We start from the raw sequence: 24,128 nt of genomic DNA, 5'->3' as shown, positions 1-24,128 counted from the left end.
TGTCCATAATGTGCTGTTTTCCATATAAATCTATGGACACTTTAAACCATGTCTAAACTCTAATTCAACTTTTTACAGGAAATGTTTCTTTCATGTATGTTTCCAACATAGGTTAATTATATCAGTGATATAATAATTAAAATGCTATTTATTAATCCTTATTTTCAGAACCAGCCTATAACATAAGTATGGGGGATTTAATTATTGAGAATAATATAAATTTTACCTATCTTAACAAAAAAGAAGATGTAGTGGAGAGAAGTTGCAGTATGAATAAGACATGGAGAGAGCACTAAAAGGCAGAAGAGTGAAAGTGGGTATCTTTTCATCATATATAGGTGGAAGCAAAGATATAACTAACACATAAAATAAAAAACTGTTATGAATAAAATGATATTATCAAGGATTGTAAATATAAACAATGAAGGTATATAAATTCATCAAACTAAGGAAAGGAGAGGGAGAAAAAAAGACGAAGTCTTATAAGTGACCTAAATTCTCGTTTTTAGGAAAAGTCAATAAATTATATCTTAGAGAAGAAAGTATATTGTTTAGAGGTAGGGAGATCATCACAAGAAATGAAATCATACAAGGTTAAAAGTACCTGCTTTCCCTTTGTAGAGGTAAGGATTGCTTTTCATAAATTGTTATTATTTAGTTGGTTTCACCTTGCTTCTCTCTCTCTCTCTCTCTCTCTCTCTCTCTGTAGATAGATAGATAGATATCCCTCCATCAATTCACATAGTTATCTTTTCTGCGTGTGCATGAGGATGCTTGAGATCCACTCTCAGCCAAAACACAGCAGCAATTGCACACAGATACATACACAAGATATTTCCTGAAGCTCCAGGCCCTGGATAGTGTATAACCTCTTCTTAATAAAGTCATTACTCTCAGGATCAGGAAACATACCAAGTTTTCCTGCCGCTCAGAAAAAGACAGAGACCTAGACAAATGCCAAGACAGAGGAATTCATCCCAAAAGAAAGAGCAAGAAAAGGTCATGGCCAGGGATCTAATGGAAACAGATATAAGCAATATACCAGATCTAGAATTTAAAATAAGATTAATAAGGATACTAGTTGCACTTTAGAAAAGTGTAGAAGACACCAGGGAGTTCCTTACTGCAGAGATAAAGGACTTAACTAGTCAGGCCAAAATAAAAAATGCTATAACCAAGATGTGAAACTGATTGAATGTAATGAGACAAGGATGGAAAAGGCAGAGGAACAAACAAGTGATATAAAAAATAAAATTATGGAAAATGATGAAGCTTAAAACTAGAGGGGAGGAAAAGTATTGGACATGAATGTAGACTTAGAGACCTCAGCAACTCCATTAAACATAGTATTATTCATACCATAGGAATTCCAGAAGAAGAGAGGGAAAAGGGGGCATAAGGTTTATTTGAGCAAATTATAGCTGAAAACTTCCCTAATCTGGGGAAGGAAACAGACATCTAAATCCAGGAGGTGCAGAGAACTCCCATCAAAATTTTAAAAAGCAAGCCAACATCAACACATATCATAGTAAAATTTGCAAAATACAGATATAAGTAAGCAGCAAGGGAAAAGAACTTCCTAACTAACAAGGGAAGACAAATCAGGTTAGAGCAGACATTTCCATAGAAACTTGGCAGGGGAGAAGGGAGTGGCATGATATATTCAATGTGCTGGATAGGAAAAATGTTCACCCAAGAAAACTCTATCCAGCAAGTCTGTCATTCAGAATAGAAGGAGAAATAGAGTTTCCCAGCCAAACAAAAACTAAAGAAGTTTGTGACCTTTAAACCAGCTGTGCAATAAATATTAAAGGGGACTATTTAGTGAGAGAGAATGACCAAAAGCAACAAAGACTAGAAAGGAGCAGAGAAAATCTCCATAAACACTGTCTTTACAGGTAATACAATAGCACTAAATTCATATCTATCAATAATCACTCTGAATGTAAACTGACTAAATGCTCCAATCAGGAGACATAGGGGAGCACCTGGGTGGCTCAGTTGGTTAAGTGTCTAACTTCAGCTCAGGTCATGATCTCACAGTTTGTGAGTTTGAGACCCGTGTCAGGCTCTGTGCTGAAAGCCTGGAGCCTTGAGTCTGCTTCAGGTTCTGTGTGTCTGTTTCTCTCAAAAATAAATAGACATTAAAAAAGAGAAAGAGACATAGGGTATTGGAATGGATAAAACACAAGATTCATCTATATGCTGCCTTTAAGAGATTCATTTGAGACCTAAAGTCACCTGCAGATTGAAAGTGATGGGATGGAGAATGATTTATCATGCTAATGGACATCAAAAGAAAGCTGGAGTAGCCATACTTATATCAGAAAAACTGAATTTTATACCAATGGCTGTAACAAGAGATGAAGAAGTTCACTATATCATAATAAAGGGGTCTGTCCAACAAGAAGATCTAACAATTGTAAATATTTATACTCCCAACTTGACAGAACCTAAATACATAAAAATTTAATAAAAAACATAAAGAAACTCATTGATCATAGTACAATAATAGGTACTTTAACGCCCCACTTACAACAATGGACAGATCATCTCAGCAGAAAATCAACAAGGAAACAATGGCTTTGAATGACACACTGGACCAGGTGGTTTCAACACATATATTAGAACATTTAATCCTAACCCATAACAATACACATTCTTTTGGAGTGCACATGGGACATTCTCCAGGATAGACCACATATAAGGTCAAAAATCAGTCTTGGACAAATACAAAATGATTAAGGTCATAACACACATATTTTCTGACCATAACACTATGAAATTTGAAATCAACCACAAGAAAAAATTGGGAAAGACCACAAGCATATGGAGGTTAAAGAACATACAACTAAATAATGAATGGGCTAACCAGAAAATTAAAGAAGTAAAAAAAAAAAAAACATGGAAAAGTGACAATGAATTCAAAACAGTTCAAAACTTTTGGTTGGGGCGCCTGGGTGGCGCAGTCGGTTAAGCGTCCGACTTCAGCCAGGTCACGATCTCGCGGTCCGTGAGTTCGAGCCCCGCGTCAGGCTCTGGGCTGATGGCTCGGAGCCTGGAGCCTGTTTCCGATTCTGTGTCTCCCTCTCTCTCTGCCCCTCCCCCGTTCATGCTCTGTCTCTGTCTGTCCCATAAATAAATAAAAACGTTGAAAAAAAAATTTAAAAAAAAAAAAAAAAACTTTTGGGATGCAGTAAAAGCTGTCATAATAGGGAACTATAAAGCAATATAGGTCTATCTCAAGAAGCAAGAAAAAAATCTCAAAACACAACCTAACCTTACACCTAAAGGAGCTCGAAAAAGAACAAGATGTGAAGGCTAAAGCCAGTAGAAGAAGGGAAATTATAATAAAGTTTAGAGAAGAAATGAATGATATAGGGGAAAAAAAAGTTGAACAGAGTAATGAAACCAGGAACTGGTTCTTTGAAAGAATTGATAAAATTGATAACCCCCAGCCCAACTTATAAAAAGGAAAATAAAAAGGACCCAAATATATAAAACCTCAAATGAGAGAAGGGAGATCACAACCAACACCACAGAAATACAAACAACTCTAAGAGAATATTATGAAAACTAAACATCAACAAATTGGGCAATCTGGAAGAAATGGATAAATTCCTAGAAATATCTAAACTATCAAAATGAAACAGGAAGCAATAGAACATTTGAACAAACTGATAACCAGCAAAGAATTGAATCAGTTATCAAAAATCTCCCAACAAACAGAAGTCCACAGCCAGACGCCTTCCTGGGGGAATTCTACCAAACTTTTTAAGAAGAATTAATACCTATTCTTTTTTTTTAAGTTTATTTATTTTGAGAGAAAGAGAAAGAGGGCAAGCAGTGGAGGGGCAGAGAGAGAGGGAGAGAGAATTCTTAGCAGGCTCTGCATGTCAGCACAGAGCTGCACATGGGGTTCAAACTCAAGAATTGTGAGATCATGACCTGATCTGAAATGAAGAGTCAGATACTTAACCAACTGTGCCACCCAGTCACCCCCGTACCTATTCTTTTGAAACTGTTCCAAAAAATATAAATGAAAGGAAAACTTCAAACTCGTTCTATGAGGCCCGCATTACCTTGATTCCAAAACCAAAGACTCCACTAAGAATTACAGGCCAGTATCCCTGATGATCATGGATGCAAAAATTCTCAACAAAATAATAGCAAACAAATCCAACAGTACATTAAAAGAGTCTTTCACCAAGATCAAGTATGATTTATTCCTGGGTTGCAAGGATGGTTCAATATTTGCAAATAAATCAACAGGATACACCACATTAATAAAAGAAAGGATAAGAACCATATGATCTTATCAATAGAGGAAGAAAAGCATTTGATAAAATATAGCATCCATTCTAGATAAAAACTCTCAACAAAGTAAGGACAGTGGTAACATACCTCTACATCATAAAGACCATATATGAAATACCTACAACTAATATAATGCTTGATGGAGAAAAAAAGAGAGTTTTTCCTTTATGGTCAGGAACAAGACAGGGATATCACTGTCACCGTTGTTATTTAACATAGTACTGGAAGTCCTAACCTCAGCAATCAAACAAAAACAAGAAAAAAATCGAAAGGAATCCAAATTGTCAAGGAAGAAGTCAAACATTCACTATTTGTGGACAACATTATATTCCATGTAGAAAACTTGAAAGACTCCACCAAAAAATTGCTAGAACTCATTCAAAAATTCAGTAATGTTGTAGGATACAAAATCAATGTAGAGAAATCTGTTGCATTTCTATACTCCAATAATGAAGCAGCAGCAAGAGAAATCAAGGAATTGATCCCATTTGCAATTGCACCAAAAACCATTAGATACCTAGGAATAAACCTAACCAAAGAGGTAAAATATCTGTACTCTGAAAACTAGAGGAACACTTATAAAAGGAGTTGAAGATGACACAAAGAAATGGAAAAAAATTGCATGCTGATGGATTAGAAGAACAAATATTATTAAAATGTTTATACTGCCCAAAGTAATCTGCACATTTGATATGATCTCTATCAAAATACCACCAACAGTTTTCATAGAGACAGAACAAACAATCCTAAAATTTGTATGGAACAACAAAAGACCCTGAATAGCTAAAGCAATCTTGACAAAGATAAACAAAGCTAAAGGCATTACAATGCCAGATTTCAAGCTATATTACAAAGCTGTATTCATCAAAACAGTGGGGCACTGGCATAGAAACAGACACATAGATCAATGGAACAGAATAGGAAACCCAGAAATGGACCCCCAACTATATGGTCAACTAATCTTCAGCAAAGGAGGAAAAAAATAACCAATGGAAAAAATTCTTTTCAACGAATGGTGTTGGAAAAACTGGGATGCACCATGCAAAAGAATGAAACTGGACCACTTTCCTATACCATACACAAAAATAAATTTAAAAAATGAAAGACCTAAATTTTAGACAGGGAACTATGAAAATCCTAGAGGAGAACACAGGCAGCAACATCTCTGACCTGGGTCAGAGCAACTTTTTATTCTACATATCCCCTGAGGCAAAGGAAACAAAAGCAAAAATGAACTATTGGGACATCACCAAGATGAAAAGCTTCTACATAGTGAAGGAAAACAGTCAACAAAACTAAAAGGCAACTGAAGGAATGGGAGAAGATATTTGCAAATGACATATCTGATAAAAGGTAAGTATCCAAAATCTATGAAGAAGGTATTAAACTCAACATCTAAAACACAAATAATCCAGTTAAGAAATGGATGGGGGCACCTGGGTGGCTGTTGGTTAAGCCTCTGACTGTTGATTTTGACTCAGGTCATGATCTCATGGTTTGTGAGATTAAGTCCTATGTTGGCTTCTGCACTGACAGGGAGAAAGCCTGCTTGGGATTCTTTCTCTGCCCCTACCTGCTCATGTGCATGTGCCATCTTTCTCTCAGAATAAATAAATAGACTTAAAACACAAAGAAATAAGCAGAAGATAGGAATAGACATTTTTCCATTGGAGATATGCAGATAGCCAACAGACACACGGAAGATGCTTAACATCACTCATCATCAGAGAAATACAAATCAAAAACATGATGACATACCATCTCACACCTGTGGGAATGACTAAAATTAACAATGCAGGAAACAATAGATTTTGGGGAGGATGCAGAGAAAAGGGAACACTCTTACACTGTTGGTGGGAATGGAAACTGCTGCAGCCACTCTGGAAAACAGCATGAAGTTTCCTTAGAAAGTTAAAAATAGAACTACCCTACAACCCAGCAATTTCACTACAGGTATATACCCAAAGGAGACAAGTATACTGATTCTAATGGGCACATGCATCCTAATATTTATAGCAGCATTATCAACAATAGCCAAATTATGGAAAGAACTGAAATGCACATTGACTGATGAGTAGATAAACAAGATGTGGTATATATGTACAACAGAATATTACTCAAACACAAAAAAGAATAAAATCTTGCCATTTGCAAAGATATGGATACATCTTTGTATATTGTATATTTGTATATTTGTATATTGTATATTGTATATTGTATATTACACAAAGTGAAATATACAAAGTGAAATAAGTCAGAGAAAGACAAACCATATGGTTTCACTCATATGTGGAATTTAAGAAACAAAAGAGATGAAAATAGGGGAAAGGAAAAAAAAGTGATGGAAGTGGGGAGGCTGGATGGCTCTGTCAGTTAAGTTTCGGACCTTTGATTTTCGCTTAGGTCTTGATCTCATGGTTTGTGAGATTGAGCCCTCTGTTGGGGGTCTGTGCTGAAAAGCATGGCACCTACTTGGGATTCTCTCTCCCTCCCTCTCTGCCCTCCCCCATCTCAAAATACATAAACTGAAAGAAAAGAGACAGAGTCAAAACATAAGAAAGACTCTTAACAATTGAGAACAAACTAAGGGTTGTTGGAGGGGAGGTGGGCAGGGGATGGGCTAAATGAGTGATAGATATTAAGGAGGGTACTATTGTGATGAGCACTGGGTATTATATGTAAGTGATGAATCACTAAATTCTACTCCTGAAACTAATATAACACTATATGGTAAGTACTTAGATTTTAAATAAAAACTTGAAACATGAAAAAAAAAATAAATGAAATAACTGGCTGTGCTCAGGCTGGGAAAGAAAGGAAATGAGGCTGGGATGTAGAACAAAAAGTGGAAAGGTAAAGATATGTCACCAACCAAGTGGTGAGGATACAGACTTCAGGGCAGTTTTTCCTGCTCTTCATCTGTTTCATGCCCAAATGAATACATGTTTTATTGTTACATACTTTGAGTCAAGTTGGAAAAGAATGCTGAAATATGTTTTTGGAAAGGATGCTCAGTGATTTTAAGGGTTTTGTAATCTGTGGCTAGGGTGCTAGAAGAGGATTCACAACTCCACGGAGTGATAATTCATTGGAAAATAGACACATTTCTTGTTTCACGAAAGTTAAACAGCCCAACTTTCTCACAATCTATAGGTGTCACTATCGGATGCCAAAGGCATCCACAGAACAGGAATACTATGTGTTCAAATTGCGGGAAAAGGAAGAGTAGCAAAATTGAATGTTGAACCTTGATCATCTTTTGCCCTTGAACTCAATCTGGATTCAGTTTCATTTTAGTTCATATAAACTGTGATAAATCTCCAATTGTTTTAAAGTGGATAAAACGTTGCTTTTTACTCCTTTTCACTCCCAGTTCTGTTTTAAGAGGGTTTTTGTTTTTGTTTTTGTTTTTGTTTTTGTTTTTCCCGACACTGCAATGTTTTCCTGAGCCTTAAATTTAGCAGTTTTATAGATAGGCTATTCCTTAGTTCTACCCACATTACACTTCTTTCACTACAGTTGTTTTAGCTTGTTTATAATGGGACCCAGGAGAACAGGGGTCATAGTTGGCAGTGCAGTATTTATCAACAAGTAGTCGATGTTTGGGAGTACAGTACACTCTTTGTCCCACACATAGAATTTAAGTGGTTATATATTTTTTTAAATAATAAAAAGAAAAAAAAATTATACATTATCTTTTCTAGAGCATCACTGAGTATTCTAATTTCTTTCAATTACTATTTTATTATCAATAAGAAGCAATTATTAAGCTTTGATGAATGCTTACTGTGTACACTATGAAAAATATATGTTTTCTCATTCATATATTCAGCATACTTTGATTATTATATTTCCCATTTCATTATTAAAGAAACTGTGATTCATAGAGATCCTTTCAGTTGCTCAAGGATACACAAATGAAATTGAATTTGAATCAAAGCTGGTCGAACTTCAGAATCTGGGTATCTATTCATCGTATTGCAAGTCTTTATCCGTGGATGAAACACAGAACGAGACCCAGTCCTTTCCCCAAGGGGAAAACAAAGAGACACGTTGGAAATAATAACAATTGTGTAATGCATTGTATTCGTTTAGCTGTAAACCATCAGGATTTCAGAAGAGGGGGGTTATCATTGGGGAATAGAGTAAGTAGAGAACAAAAGTATGAACAAGTAAAGTTTGTATTAGAATTTGGATGAAAGATGGCGATTAGATTGTGGAAGGAGATGATATAAGTGAGAAAATCCACAAAGGTGGAGCCTAGAGGATGGGAATGAGGCAGATCCATTTGGGGGGTCTCTAAGAAAACTATATAAATACAACATGAAGTTAAGATGGGTACGAAGACAGTGATAGATTACAAAAAGGCCTTAAAAATAGATAGGAGTTTTTGTTGTGGTATTTTTTTTAAGAAGTAGGAAATGGGGAACTTTTTAAGAATTGTGATCATGGCGGTGGCATGATAGAAGGAAAAGAAATCTAAGAATTACATTCAGGAAGAACGGCAGCACTTTTAGACGGCACTAGCAGAGACTCGACCCACGGGGATCTAGCCACAGTTGGGAGACCCATATAATTAGTCAGGCTTTGGAAATTCTGGTAGAGGCTAACAGAAACTTGGTCAAGTCCTAGAAAGTACTATACCAGGAACTGGAAAAATTAGTTCCGTAAAACCTGAGGTAGCCACCTCTGAGCTTGGCATAAGCCCTTTGGCACACTAACCATTTAGTGCTTCTTCCAGCCTTAACTGGAGACGTTGAGATTTTATTCTGGTTGTTTGTGAACAGCTACCAATGGAGTGAAGCATCCCTGTCACTACTACTGTGATACATTCATTCCAGGGCAGAAAAGTCAGGCTTTAGTTTTTTAAACATGATTTTTCCTCGATGAAGGATCATCTGCATAGTTACACAATGTATGTTACATTATTATGCAGAGCCTATGGCGTTTTCTAAAACTCAGCATCCCTTTTCTTCAGAATCTGGTGTTTTTTAGAATCAGACTTAAGTACTTTAGACTTGCTAGAGGAAAATAAGCCTTTCCCCTTGTACTGATTAGTTTCCCAGGGAAGCATCTTCCAAATTCCTGCCTGGAAGGTAAGGGCTCTGGAAGCAGAGGTGCAGAGAGCGGAATGACTGATAGTCTTTCCATTTACTACTAAGGATTCACACATTCGCTCAATACCCCTGTCATCAGTAACAGGTACTCTACCTTTTAAGTAAGTCTAAAGGCCTCCAATGAAAGATTTTATTTCTTTTCTGGAGTATAATCTTTAGACTTTTCTGGAGGTAAGGGAGAAGCCGATGTTCAATGGTGGGGAATAGTTGAGAGGACTGAACTACTTTTTTCTCTCCTCTTCACCTCAAATTCCAGTCGTACGTGAATCTTTATGTTTAAATCAGTTTAATCCTTCGTTTTCCCACTGCCAGTTTGGACTCTGGCTTTCTCAGGTTGACCAGATTATTTCCCACTTGGCATCTGCTTTCTAGCTTCCTAATAGTTCTTACTGTTGTCTCTTGTCCCATTATGTTCTTTCCATTCTAGAACATTTAGGTCTTTAAAAGAAAAAAATGCATCTGTAGTTTTAGTGGGATTTGGAAAAGGAGAAAAATTATATACATGTGACAAGCTGTCATCTTAAGCCAGAAGCCCCAGGAGGATTTATTAGGGTTGTGAAAGTTTTCTCCTTATGATATTTAGAGTTTAGATTATTTATTAATGTTTTCTTCATAAATTGTTCCCCCTTTTCCTTGTGTTACATCAGGTAAATTATGTCCAGGCAGTATCTGGACTGAACCTAAACAGTTCCCACATTTCATAGTTTATATAACACTTTAGAACATCTAATTCTTTTCCTCATCTGAACAGGAGACAAGCTCTAGGTAAAACTTTCTAGATATTTAATTGTATCTTGTATGATCACTTAGGATGTGGGTTTTTTTTTTTAATATTTATTTTTTATTTTTGAGAGAAAGACAGACAGCATGAGTGGGGAGGGGCAGAGACACAGGGAGACAGAATCCAAAGCAGGCTCCAGACTCTGAGCTGTCAGCACAGAGCCGGACATGGGGCTCAAAGTCATGAACTGCAAAATTATGACAGCAGAAGATGGACACTTGACCGACTAAGCTACCCAGGTGCCCCTCTTAGGATGTATTTTTTAATTGTTGCTGAAAAATTGTGAGGAAAAAGATTAAAAAATAGCCCCTCCTTAAATAAGAAACAAAACCCATCATACTCATCTTTGTCAAATATGATTTCTAAGGGTATATCAGTTTTAATGTCAAAATTAATAAAGTTTAAAAAATTGAAAATACTTAGATAAACGTAATACTGCTTTAAGCATTATTATTTAAAAAAAATAATGTTTATTTTTGAGAGAGAGAGAGAGACAGAGTGTGAGTGGGGGAGGAGCAGTGAGAGAGGGAGACACAGAATCTGAAACAGGCTACAGACTCCTGTCAGCACAGAGACCTATGAGGGGCTCAAACCCATGAGCTGCAAGATCATGACCTGAGCCAAAGTTGAACACTCAACTGATTGAGCCACCCAGGAGCCCCTCACTATTTTTTTTAAAAACTATTTATTCAAAATATATACCAGGAGGTATACCTATCCTCATCAAATTATATATTTTAAGACACAATGTGATGTCAGTTTTTATTTTAAAAAATGATGTATTATTTTGACAAAATCTGTAGGCTTTTGTAGAATTTCTTTTGGTCCATTTTCTAATGATCTACTGAATACCAGGCATTTTCCTTGGTATTATTAAAGATATACCAATTCCTCCAGTGGAGTATTTTGAGCTAGGGCAGCATAAAATACAATGGACAAAGAGGCAAGGAGAATACAAAGATGGGCAGCAAAACAGAGAGGTGAAAGGAAAAGGCCTAATGGAATGATAACAGATAGAAGTAGACATGATGGCGGCAGAAATTTAGCTTGAGAGACTACATAATCTTGACAGGAGTTGGGATCGAAATAGAGAAAGTAAAGGTTTGAAAGTTCTTCTCACTGAGGCTATTTATGCCCAAGCACATGAGAGATGATCATAGATGTTGAATGAAGATCTCTACTGAGCTGTTGACCACACAACAGAAAGATGAGAAGACCTTTCATTATCAGATTGTCTGCATTTTTGGTTGCATTCTAATGGCCCAATTATGTGTTTATGAGAATGATGTCCTAAAGAAAACTTTGGAGGAGAGAAAAGAATGCAGGAAATGTGTTTATTTACATGTCAAATCATGTATGCTGATTTCCTATATCAAACTGAAGCTATTTTTTTCCTGATACTTCCTTCTGAAATTTTGAAGATTGCTTTTTATCAATAAGAAAAAAAGAACTGCTTATAAACAGTAACATCACATTTTGATGATCTCTAAATTTAGATAACCTAGTTAATACATACCACTTTTCTGGTATTGGACCAGTCTTCCTGGGCCAAATTTGGATAATCATAAGGTTATTCAAATGCCTCTGAAATATTGCAACTGAAAATTTTCAATTAGTGTTATAAGCCCAACTACATGTATGATAAACATGGGAAAAATACAACTTTTTATTTCATTTTCATTAGTTACCAAACATGAATGGTGCATGCTGCACTTTCTAAAAGGGGTGGAACTGGCTTATCTTGTGTACATAATAATGCAACTGGCAATTCTCCTGGTTTTCTATTTGTATAATATTCTTAAGATGTTTTCAGAGTTGTGACCTGATCCACTAGCTAAGCCTACCTTTCTACAAATGGGCCAAATTTCTTAAGGCATTTTGTTCTTCTATTTTAAGCATGGCCTATTGCAGTCAAGCATTAACCTAAAACACAGAGGAGTGTGTAGATGTAAAGGACGTAGGCCACTGAGCTCCCAGCTTTCCTTTTGTCCAGGATATCCTAAGTAATGATTGGGCAATCAGGGATGTACTTTGAAACCCATTCATCTGAAGGGAAAGGGAAAGAGTACTCAGAAATACTCATGTGGAAATAATGTTGCATTTATCTGTAGAAGAGGAGTCTTTGGATGTTGCAGCTGTAGAGTGATGGCAGATGAAGCACGAGATTTGGAGATGAGGGTACATTTGTTCTTCACCCTTCACATACTTCCCCCTGAATACAGGCTTGTATTTAAGAAAACTTTTTGCCTCACCTTCTTTTTCTTTAAGATACACTTCTGAGAGATGGAATTGAAAATGAGCAGAGGAACGGGTGGAAACTCACCTTGCCACTTATTCAGCCAGGGCTTCAGAATTAAAGCTTTTCTAGAAGCGTAGATAAAATGTATAAAAACTCAGGTGTTCTGCGAAGCCTGCGTGACTCAGTCAGTTAAGCAAGTGCCTGGATTTCAGCTCAGGTCATGAACTCACCGTTCGTGAATTCCAGCCCCGCATGGGGCTCTGTGCTGACAGTGTGTCTATGCTGACAGTGTGGAATCTACTTGGGATTCTCAATCTCTCTCTCTCTCTCTCTCTCTCTCTCTCTCTCTCTCTGTCTCACTGCCCCTCCCCCACTCACTCTCTTTGTCCAAGTCAATAAACTTTTAAAAAGTAAAATTAAAAAAAGAGATTTAATAAAAAGATGTGTTCTATGTCTCACATCTTTTTATTTATTAAATATGGAATGTCTTTGCACATGGTTTATTTTGCTTTCTGAGGTAAAATGTTTATGTTCTAATATAATGTGTTCACAACAATAGCAATTAAAATGTTTTACCACACAACAAAAGGAATACGAAATATTAGTAAATTTTACATTTTTTCCTTTTAAAAACAGTATTCCAGCTTATGATTTAAACTATAAAGGCAGAGAAATTTAATTTTTGCTTTATTTGATAGGGCTACTGAAGTTTCTTTCTCATATGTATTAAATATACACATAAATATCTAACAAATAATTGAAAATATAAAGTATGCAGGTCATTTAAGATTATGAAAAACATTTCTGGCTTTCCAAATAATAACTTGAAGAAGGCATTCATTTTATATTTGAAATAAATAATCATATCATGGAAGAAAAGTTATTTTTCTATATTCCATGGCTTACTTTTTTTTCTTGTTGGGCATCATGTTAGAGCACTTATACGGTATTATCATTGTCCTTTCCATGAATATTCTCCCTGTAAAAATTAGGTTTGTTTTATTTTGTGACGTCTTAAATCACTGGAATCATTATTCAGTAGTGCCAAAGAGAAATGCTTTAACATAACTAAGGATGATTCTGTATGCCAGTTATACTGACATGATAAAAAATTTACATATATTTTGACATAATAAGTAATGGGCAAGAATTCAGCTTATGTAACATCTTAGTAATTGTTTATTAAAATTAACTGAGAGTGAGGACACAGATACTCTTACCTGAAATTCGGCATCTCAATGTCTGGCTGTAGTGAATTTATGAGGCAGCTATGTCAATTTCCAAGTGGCAAAAGAGCTCTGAATTGTGTGACTCTGCAGAGATTCAGGTGGACAGAATTAAATTATGCATCGTCTTAGAGAACAGGTGATTAAAGTATTAGAAACGTGGGAGCAAGCAAAGACCACCCAAATGAGAACGTACAAGACAATTGATTCAGAGCTTGCTGTAGCAAAGGAGTCAGCCGTCATCACTTGCTTTTGGCAGGGACTCAAAGGCAGACAGAGAAGACAGAAAGCTTTAAAAGGGGGAAAAAATAAAAAAGAAAGACTTCAGGTATCTGTGATTGGAAATTGTTGACACAAGGAAGATACAGGTGGGCTCACTAGAAGCAGGGCATCATATGCGATTGGTTTGGAGAGCATATTTTGCTCTCTCTGATTGTCACTGAATTTAAAGTGAGGCATATAGGTAGGGCAGCTATCATTGTCAAAGTCTTGACCATTCCTGTCCAGTTGCTAGAGAGACTGTGGTTTGGTCTCCTGACCTAGTTGCTGCAGTTTGCAGGTCAAATCTCTATTGTCATATTTCGTCTGGCCATTGTCCATTTGTATAGCAGGATCGCAGAAATTTAACTGATAATAATTTCTTTGGGATAGTGACATATGGATAATTGTATAAGAATATTGAATTAATTTTATATTTTAAAATATTTATTTTTATTTTTTTTTTATTTTTTTATTTTTTTTTTTAAATTTTTTTTTTTCAACGTTTATTTATTTTTGGGACAGAGAGAGACAGAGCATGAACGGGGGAGGGGCAGAGAGAGAGGGAGACACAGAATCAGAAACAGGCTCCAGGCTCCAAGCCATCAGCCCAGAGCCTGACGCGGGGCTCGAACTCACGGACCGCAAGATCGTGACCTGGCTGAAGTCGGACGCTTAACCGACTGCGCCACCCAGGCGCCCCTAAAATATTTATTTTTATAGGAAAAAAAATCTGGAATAATCTTTATCCTAAACCAATGGTCCAATGAGTTTAAAAGTAACTGGTTTAAAAAAAAAGTAAACTGGTAAAACATTCCAACAGAATATCCAATAAAATATTCCAATAGAGGCTGTGAATATAACTAATTTTATCAGTCTTATTCCTGCTGTGTTTCAAGAACTCTTTATTAGTGCAGCTTGGAGTTTATTTTCTCTTTTACAATACTTTGATGAATATATCCTATAAATAGGATTCCCCTCCACACACATTGGATACCTTAAATTCTTCTATTTCTAATTTCCTCATTTCTAAAACTTTTAATGCCTTATTCTCAACGTTGTCATGTTCTCTTGTCTCAGATCCTTCCACTTTCCCCCAATTGGCTGTCATTTTATTTTTCTTTTCTTAGATAGCTTAGACCAGTTGTCCTATTCTATAACCACTCTCTCATGAAAATTTTGATCTCTCCCTTCATGACTACATGACACCAACCATTGTCTCCTGTCCTTTACTCGGGCTTTCAGACTGGGAATCTCATCCTTTATTTTCTTATGATCAGGTGTGTTCTGGTATCATCAATGATGTTATACAGGGAGGGAGCCTCAGAGAGATACTAAATTCTTGTTACTCTGGTATGTAGTTGTTCAGGTCATTTTTAATTTGGGGTGAGAGGGATCCTCCCTTTAGTTAAATTCTCTTACTTTCTCTAAGTTTTGGGGTTATGTTGATCACTCCACCGTAGTTGATATTTGCCTCTACTGGTTCTATCCCTCACTTGGACTACCTTGAAAGTAATCTTTGATATTTACATTTTGTGACCATATTCTATAATTGTGAGTGGGAATTGATCTCAGTGCCTGTACCTTTTCTGTCAGTGTCATTGACTAGGTCATTTCTGCTTTGTCTTTCCAAAACGGGCACTGATCATTCATGTGCAATTATATAAATATTTATTACCAATACCATTGTATTACCATGATAGTTAAAATGTGAGGCTGTCTTCTTTTGCTCATATAATGGCAGAGCAGCTCTTTAATTTTACTTTCTTCATGGAAACTTACTCAGGGTCTTCAAATTTTTATATTTATTTTGTTAGATTATTTTTTATCATAAATAGGATGTATATCAAAATTTGAATTCATGGAACTATTTTGGATTCCAATATTTTTTGTATGTATATAATAACCAATGAAAAACAGAAGAAAGAAGTAAAAGAAGGAGCCATCACAATTCCATTACTGTAAAGGCCAAATTGTCCAGAGTTTTAAATTAGATATTTTTGGAAATTAAATGTTTTCAAAGGGAGAGATGAACTTGAAGTTTTCCTTAGGAAAATATCCTGAACCTCCCCAAATTCCATCATTATCTTCAAAGAATATTTCCTTATGATCTACAGGGAAAAGCTAAATCTTCAGGGAAAGCTTCTGTCAAATTTCTGATCTGATGGCACTGATAATATGCAAGAAAAATAGAAATGAAAGCAAATTATTTGTAGGAGTAAAAATATTAAATATATTACTTTACCCTTTGAACATTAAAAGATGTTTTAGCTTATCATAATTTACTCACATATATAGGGAACTTATTCAAACTTGTTTTAAGAATAATTTATTGTAAGTATTTGGGAACTCTAAATGTTTTTAAAGTTCATTAACATATCATTACTTTGGAAAAAGAAGCTGAATTAATTCATGTAAGATATTTCATGGAAGTTTTTAGTTTTCAGTTTAAACAAATACTAAAGCTACCTGGGGATTATTTTTCATGTAAATAGTTTAAAGGCAAAACAAAATACAGTGATATGAAGGTCAAGAAGATATTAAGAGAAGTCAAAGATTCATTGAAATATTTGTTCTTTCACATATTCATTAATTTATGCATGTATTTAAAAATATTTAGTGAGCACCTATCAAACACCGGATTCTGTTCTTCAAATGAAAAACAAATTCTAGGGGCACCTGGGTGGCTCAGTCGGTTCAGAGTCTGACTCTTGATCTCAGCTCATGTCATTGTCTCAGGGTTTGTGAGTTTGGCCCCATGTCAGTCTCTGTATTGACAGCACAGAGCCTGCTTGGGATTCTGTCTCTCCTTCTCTTTGCCCCTCCCCTGCTGTTCTCTCTCTGTCTGTCTGTCTTTCTCTCTCTCTCTCAAAAATAAATAAAGTAAAAAAAAAAAAAAAATTAAAAAAAACAAAAACAAATTCTAGGGGCTCCTGGGTGGCTCAGTCAATTAAAGGAGACTCAGGTCATGATCTCATTGTTTGTGAGACCCAGCCCCATGATAGGCTCTGTGCAGACAGCATGGAGCCTGCTTGTGATTCTCTCTCTCTCTCCCTCTCTCTCTGCCCCTCCCCCACTTGTGTGTGCACACACGCACACACATACACACACACACACTCTCTCTTTCTCAAAATAAATAAACATTTTAAAAATAAAAATCAAAATCTAGATTTGGATTTAATATCTACTCTCAAGGATTTGTAGAGATTAGGGGAGGAATAAATATCAGAATTAGGAACTCATGAAGTGCCCAGCTATGCCCTGAGAATTAGTAAAGACTTCACAGAACAGGAACTATTTGAACTCAATCTTGAAGAGTGAGTGGGAGTTTCCTAGGTGAAGAGGCAGAAAAGGACTCCAGAGAAGGAGTATGAAATGTAGGGCGTGATTACAAAGGAAAATGGCAGGAGAAAGCCCTGGTGGTGAGTTGGGAGCACATCATGAAGGGCTTGGAATTGAACTTCAAGTTATAAAATCCTGAGGATGTCAAATCTTTTAAGATGATTCTCATATATGAAAGAAAGGGGGAAAATAATGGTGCTGTTTTTTTTTTTATTGGAATGTGAATTTAGGGGAAAAGGTAATTTTGCAGATATTGAATTCAAATACAGATATTTTGGATTTCAGATAAAACATACAAGTGGAAATACCTAACTTGCTATTGGAAAGAGGAACTGGAGTTCAGGATAATGTTAGGTACAGATCCAAATTTGGGAATTATTCTCAGAGAGATAATTGTTAAAGCTGTGAGAGTCAATGAGCTTTTCAAGGTAGGCTGTATGAAAAGGGAAGAAAAGGAGACTACAGTCTGGATATTAGAAACTACTTAAAAATTTAAAATACTATAATATCAAATATTTATTTAGTCTGCTTTTCTTTCATAAATTCTTAAAATGTTCTTGTATGTTGTCTATCCTTATAGAAATGTGATAAAATATAATTTTTATGATATTTTAATTTCCCTGGAATAGGAATATTTTATAGGCATATCATGGAATTGGTGCAGACCCAACTTGCCATGTCTTTATGGAAAATACAGTTGTATGTCCCTCACTGTTATTCCCCAACCTAGATTGGAGCTTAGTGGTCTAGAAGAAGATATACCCATATTTTCAGTGGTTCTTATGTAAAATAAAAACAGGAATGGAAATTTAACTTTGAATCTGTACCACAATACCTTCATCCACCCTACAGTGGAGATAAATAATAGCAACAGGATTGGGGCAATGAAAAGTTTCTTTTTATTTTATTTTTATTTTTTTTTATTTTATTTTTTTTAAATTTTAACGTTTATTTATTTTTGAGACAGAGACAGAGCATGAACGGGGGAGGGTCAGAGAGAGGGAGACACAGAATTTGAAACAGGCTCCAGGCTCTGACTGTCAGCACAGAGCCTGACATGGGGCTCGAACTCACAGACTGTGAGATCATGACCTGAGCCGAAGTCGGCCGCCCAACCAACTGAGCCACCCAGGCGCCCCTTTTTATTTTATTTTTAAATAGAAGCTAGGGGTGTCTGGGTGGCTCAGTAGGTTAAGCGATACCTTTGGCTCAGGTCATGATCTCACTGCTCATGGGTTGGAGCCCCATATCAGGCTCTGTGCTGACATCTCAGAGCCTGGAGCCTGCTTCAGATTCTGTGTCTCCCTCTCTCTCTTCCTCTACCCACACCCCTCCCCCCCTCTCAAAAATAAACAAACGTTAAAATTTTTTTTAAATAGAAGCTATAACACTTTATACTGTTAGAAGGAGTTTCAGTAAGATATGTCTAAGAGATACCAAAATAAAAATAAATATGATTTGTATACATTTTTTTTATCTGGCGTTTAGCAATAAATATTGGCTTTGGAATCCAACACACAAGAGTCTAAGCCAGACTTTGTCACTACATTTTTGTGTGGTGTGGGCACACCACTTATTCTAGATCAACTTCAAAAACAAAATTTTTTTGTCATTGAAATGAGGAAAGCAAAACCCACCTGATATGTTTGCTGTGCAGATTTTATAAATAATGCATATAAAAATGCCTGGTGCAGTTAGGAGACAATAAATGGTGACTCTTATTTTCAAATGACTTCCTATTCTTTAAAAAATAATGTGAATAGGCAGGAGAAAAGCCTCAGGAGAGAGTTGGTGTGGTATTTTAAATTCCTTACCAAATCCCACAAAACCTACATGGAAAGAACATGGGGGCGCCTGGGTGGCGCAGTCGGTTAAGCGTCCGACTTCAGCCAGGTCCGACTTCAGCCAGGTCACGATCTCGCGGTCTGTGAGTTCGAGCCCCGTGTCAGGCTCTGGGCTGATGGCTCAGAGCCTGGAGCCTGTTTCCGATTCTGTGTCTCCCTCTCTCTCTGCCCCTCCCCCGTTCATGCTCTGTCTCTCTCTGTCCCAAAAATAAAAAAAAAAAAAAAAGAACATGGGACACACCCACCTGATAGATGGTGAGTGACTTAGAAAACTTATAGTCAACAGCTAATGGCAGACAGGCTGAAAGTATTTTGGTCCTAAAATGGCATGGACCAGTCATCATAGGTACTAATTTATTGTTCAATAATATTAAAAGAGAGCCAAAGGATGAAGTACAGTTTAGGTGATATAGATCTTAAAGGAAGAGGAATAGTTGCATCCTTGCCAGAAATGAGGCAATACAAGCTTCTGAAGTAGGCATTTGTAATAAATTTCAAAATAGGCAAATATTTAAAGGTGTTGTTTTAAGTAAGTATAAAATTTGGTTTGGTATGTTCTTGTTTTTTTCTGGGTAAAAGAAATGTGATTATTAAGTAACAAAATTGTACGTTAAAAAAATGTAATCCTATTACATTTGTAGGCACACCATAGCTAACATCATGATATCCCTTGAGGTGTACCTCCTACAAAATATTAGATTAGGAAGGGCAGATTCAAGCATCACAGAAATGTCAATTTGCCAGCTGGCCATCATGTGTTTGACTGGTGTTTAACAATGAGTATTGGCTGACCTCTGCTGAAGAACATGGATAGTATCTGGGTACCTGAGGCAATTGCAATCCACAAGTGAAAACACAATCTCTCAGATTTGTAATGGAGTACCAAGAGATGTCAAGGTGAGTCACATCACATAAATGTCACCTACTCTGACAGCATTCAGGACATCTGCCCGTGGTGCTTTTCTTCCAATTTTCTCCTTGTATAATGAGGCAACTCTAAGATGCCGGTGGGGACTGGTAGTCTTTTACAGTGCACTGATAGAAATAAACATTTTATATTTCAAATCTGGCTCATTTGTTATAGCTTAGGGCAGATACTGAATCTCAATTGCTCTTGATGAGAGCAAAACTCACTTTATATAGCTACACAGAAAAATGAACGTAATAAAAAGGACATGAGTAGCTTTAAAGTACTCTCCTTTTGTTTTGGAGTTTTAAATGTTATTATTTATTACTTTTTAAGACTGTATCTTCTTTGAGCAGTATAGCTTCACAGCAAAACTGAGAGGAAGGTACTGAGATTTTCCATAAACTCCATGCCCAGGAGGAGCTAACCATCTTCCATTATCAACACCCCCTACCAGTGTGATATATTTGTTACAATGAATGAACCTCCATTGACACATCATTGTCTCCCAAAGCCCATAGTTTACATTATTTACAGTCCTCTCTTAATGACTATATTGCCAGTGGAACTGCTGATTTGGGGTCCATTATTTTTAGTAAACAGAGATAATTTTAAGTTATTATTTTTAACAAATTCTATATTCTAATAAGCAGACCTAGCATTTACAAGAAAATCTCTAATGTATTTCCAAATCATAACTTTTTACTCTTTCTTGTCTGTGTTTTGCTTATTTTTGTTTTTGTTTTTTTATCTTAAATGCCCTTTCCTTATTAGTGTTATTAAATCATTTGTCTTCCTTTAATTATTCTGGGCTCTCTCTTTTTTCTTCTACCACTCACATGGCTACTTTATGTTTGCTGATTTCCACGGTAAGTACTTGTCAACACACCTTTTGGTTTTGTTTCTTCTACTTCTTTGTCCTCAATTTATTGGATTATATTTGTCAATTTTGTCCTTTTCATGGTCTGCTTCTTTTACCTTGTCCTGTAATAGTCTTATTGTCCAGCCATCCATTCACTTTATTTTTCTCCCCTCTCCTATTTTTCCTTTCAACATTTTTATCTTCCATATGACCATCTTTATCAATATCTGATCAGTGATTATTCCTCTTTATTTTCCCCCTTTCATTTTTTCTACATCCCCTTTACAGAGAATTGCTTATATGGCATCCATACCAATCATTTCTCCTTACATTTCCATAATGATTTCCATGTCTTTGTTTTCCCCACAGCTTTCTTCATTCACATTTGATAGGTATTTATTAAAGTTCACTATGTGCATACAACATAGAGACCTAAAGATAGGATGACACAGACCTTGCCTTCAAGAATTCCCCCATCTAGAAGAGGCAGACACAGAAATCAGCCAGCAATTAATAATGTAGAAAGTGCAGAGATAACAGACACAGGGTTTGATAGAAGCCCTAGAAAATGGTGCTATGGCTTGAGGGAGGGTGGCAAGAAGAAAAAAAATTCCCACATGATGTGTTACCTCAGTTAAGTCTTGAGAGAAGAGTATTAAGTGGTGGCGAGACCTCTCTAGGTAGAGGGAGTGGTATGAAAAAAGGCTCAGAGACGTAAACTATCATTTGTGGTAAGGAGACGTGTAAGCACTTTGGCGTTGCCTGAGTGTAAATGGTTGCAGAGAATGTGCAAAGGGACTTGGGGAGCAGAAAATGGTGTCACTGTAGAGGGAGTTACTTGCCATGCTGAGAAGCGTGAGCATGAAGAGCAAACTTGGATGCATTTGAAGCAGAAAATGTTCATAATCAGATTATCATTTTGATCATATATTCTTTTATGTATTTAGAGAATAGGTTCAAGGAATGTAAGAAAGGAGTTAGGGATCCTAGGTGAAGACCATCTTATGGGAATCTGCATCAGGGTGACAGTAGAGGAAGATCATAGAGAGCAGATTCAAGAATTATTTAGATGAAAACATTGGCGGAGCTTAATTGCTAATTGATTATAGAGGAATAAGGAGGAGTATGATTCTTGGAATCTACATTGAGTGATCAGAGGACAGTGATGTCAAAAGCTAAGAGAGAGAGAGAACACAGCAGAGAAACTAGCTCATCTTTTGTTCTTCCTTAACATGTCTTCCAACAGTATTAATAACTTGCATTTTTTTTCGAGTGCACTATAATTTTTAAAGCTCTCACCCATCCATTACTTCATTTAATCCTCATGCGATTTCTCTGAAATTGACTAGGCAGGTAATATCCACAATTTTCAGATAAGAGCACTGAAAACGCCTTTCCTCAAATGTATATCCTAGTGACAGCAGGTTTTTTAAATGCTCAAAATGTTTTCAATTAGGCAGCCTCACATCCTAGTCTGGCAGTCGGGCTGGGGGTATCCACTCCGGGCCTGGGAAATGCAGCCATGCAGGCACTGCCTTCACAAACATGAGCAAGTTTAAAAGAGGACGACCCTCATCAGATGCATCGTCAACCCGTGACTGTCACAGTAATGCATATTGTTTAGCTCCTCCTCCTACACAGAAAGTTGTCATCCCCATCAGAAGGAACACCTTCAAATAAAAGGAAGCTTATCGATTGGCTTAGAATTCACCTTTAATAAGCATACATTTCATGTACATGCAATATTTTGCATACCATGTTTTAAACATGTGTTATAAAAAAGGCTTAAGACTGTATTAGTGACTCCCAGATTCAGCCCAATGATGCCCTCATATTTGTTGCACACTTTCTTTGTGTGTGTTCCTGCAGAGTTGTTTACAGACACAGATGTTATTTTAAAAGCCCTGCACAAGTGGTCGGTATGAAAGGAAAGCTTCTGTGTTCTCCCACCCCAGCTGAAAATGAGAGAAATCACTTTCCTAGTAGCAGTAACAACACAGGGGAGTTTGATGATAACAGAGGCCTTCCCTGCACGGCACTCATGTTCATTTCTAATGGGAGATAAACACGTGTAGGAGGCAGGACACTGCACCATGAACTAACTCCCCTCAATGTATTTGAATCCACTTTGCTGTGAGAAGATATCATTTCATCATGCTTTACCCTGTATTTCTAGGTGGTGTATGCTGATGAGGGCCCTTGTATAAACTTAATCCTCACTCTTCCTTCTCATTACTATCAAGATTATGTGTCGATTTAAGGTCTAAGTTTAAAATGAGGATACATAATATGAATTGAGTATTTATTTGTTTGGTAGGCAAATGGGGAAGAGAAAATGCATTGAATTATGATTCCTGTGAGGAGCTTGGCAATGGCCTAACCCCATAAACTAATTGAAGAAACCTGTCAAATTATACTGCACAGCATAAAATCACGGACTGCAAGTGAGAAATAGATCACAATTCATCTGAGTGTTGTTTACATCAACTGGCGTCCGTTCTTTTAACCAGATTTATTCTCAAACTATCCTGACCCAGAAGGGTATAATACTCTAGAAAAGTGAGATTGTCAGGCAGCATTTTTCTATACAGATGTAGAATTTTTCTGATCGTGTTAAAATTTGGAACTACTCTACAAATTCTATGCATCTCTATAATAAGTCTCAATAATATAGATCAGGTCAGATAATACTTTTTTCTAAAGTCGACAAATTCTGTTTTGTGTATGTGAATAGTTTTAACAAAAGTAAACCCAGGAATTCATTAGAATAGTCCTTCTCAAACTGTAATCAGAAATACCTGGGGAGCTTAATTTTTGCCCCTTAGACTTATTGAATCTGAGTACCAGGGTGTAGCAATTGAGAATATTTAAGCTTCCCAGTTTATTCTGCTGTGAACTGATTGAAAAATACCAGCTTGAAATGCATGTTTAATATTATTCATCTTCATGTGGAGAAAGTAATAATATATACAAACTCCCTGTATATCATGCTGCCGTCCTATGTGTTAACACTAAATATACACCTATGTGCTTGTTTATAAAGCACCTTTGGATGTTTTCTCATAGAGGACCAGCGATCAGGTTGGGGCGAAAGAGGCATTTATTTTTGACTCTATAAAGTTAATCCATTTATAATATTTGAAATTATTTTTCACTAAGTTCTAAGTTATGAATATGTATGTATGGGAGAGTGAGAGCTTATGTGGGGGATGAGTGTGTGGGTGTATATATAATC

At 36.4% G+C, this 24,128-nt stretch overlaps 1 protein-coding gene across 5 annotated transcripts in view; it reads left to right on the top strand.

Annotated features, from left to right (window-relative positions):
- CTNNA3 (catenin alpha 3) overlaps window positions 1-24,128 on the top strand; it is a 1,810,934-nt gene that overhangs the window by 1,654,561 nt on the left and 132,245 nt on the right. The gene's annotated exons all lie outside the window — the stretch shown is intronic.

The sequence above is a fragment of the Puma concolor genome, chromosome D2 (assembly GCF_028749965.1).
Source record: "Puma concolor isolate L17-30 chromosome D2, mPumCon1.1.hap2, whole genome shotgun sequence".
Lineage (NCBI taxonomy): Eukaryota > Metazoa > Chordata > Mammalia > Carnivora > Felidae > Puma > Puma concolor.
This window is presented reverse-complemented; position numbering and strand designations above follow the sequence as displayed.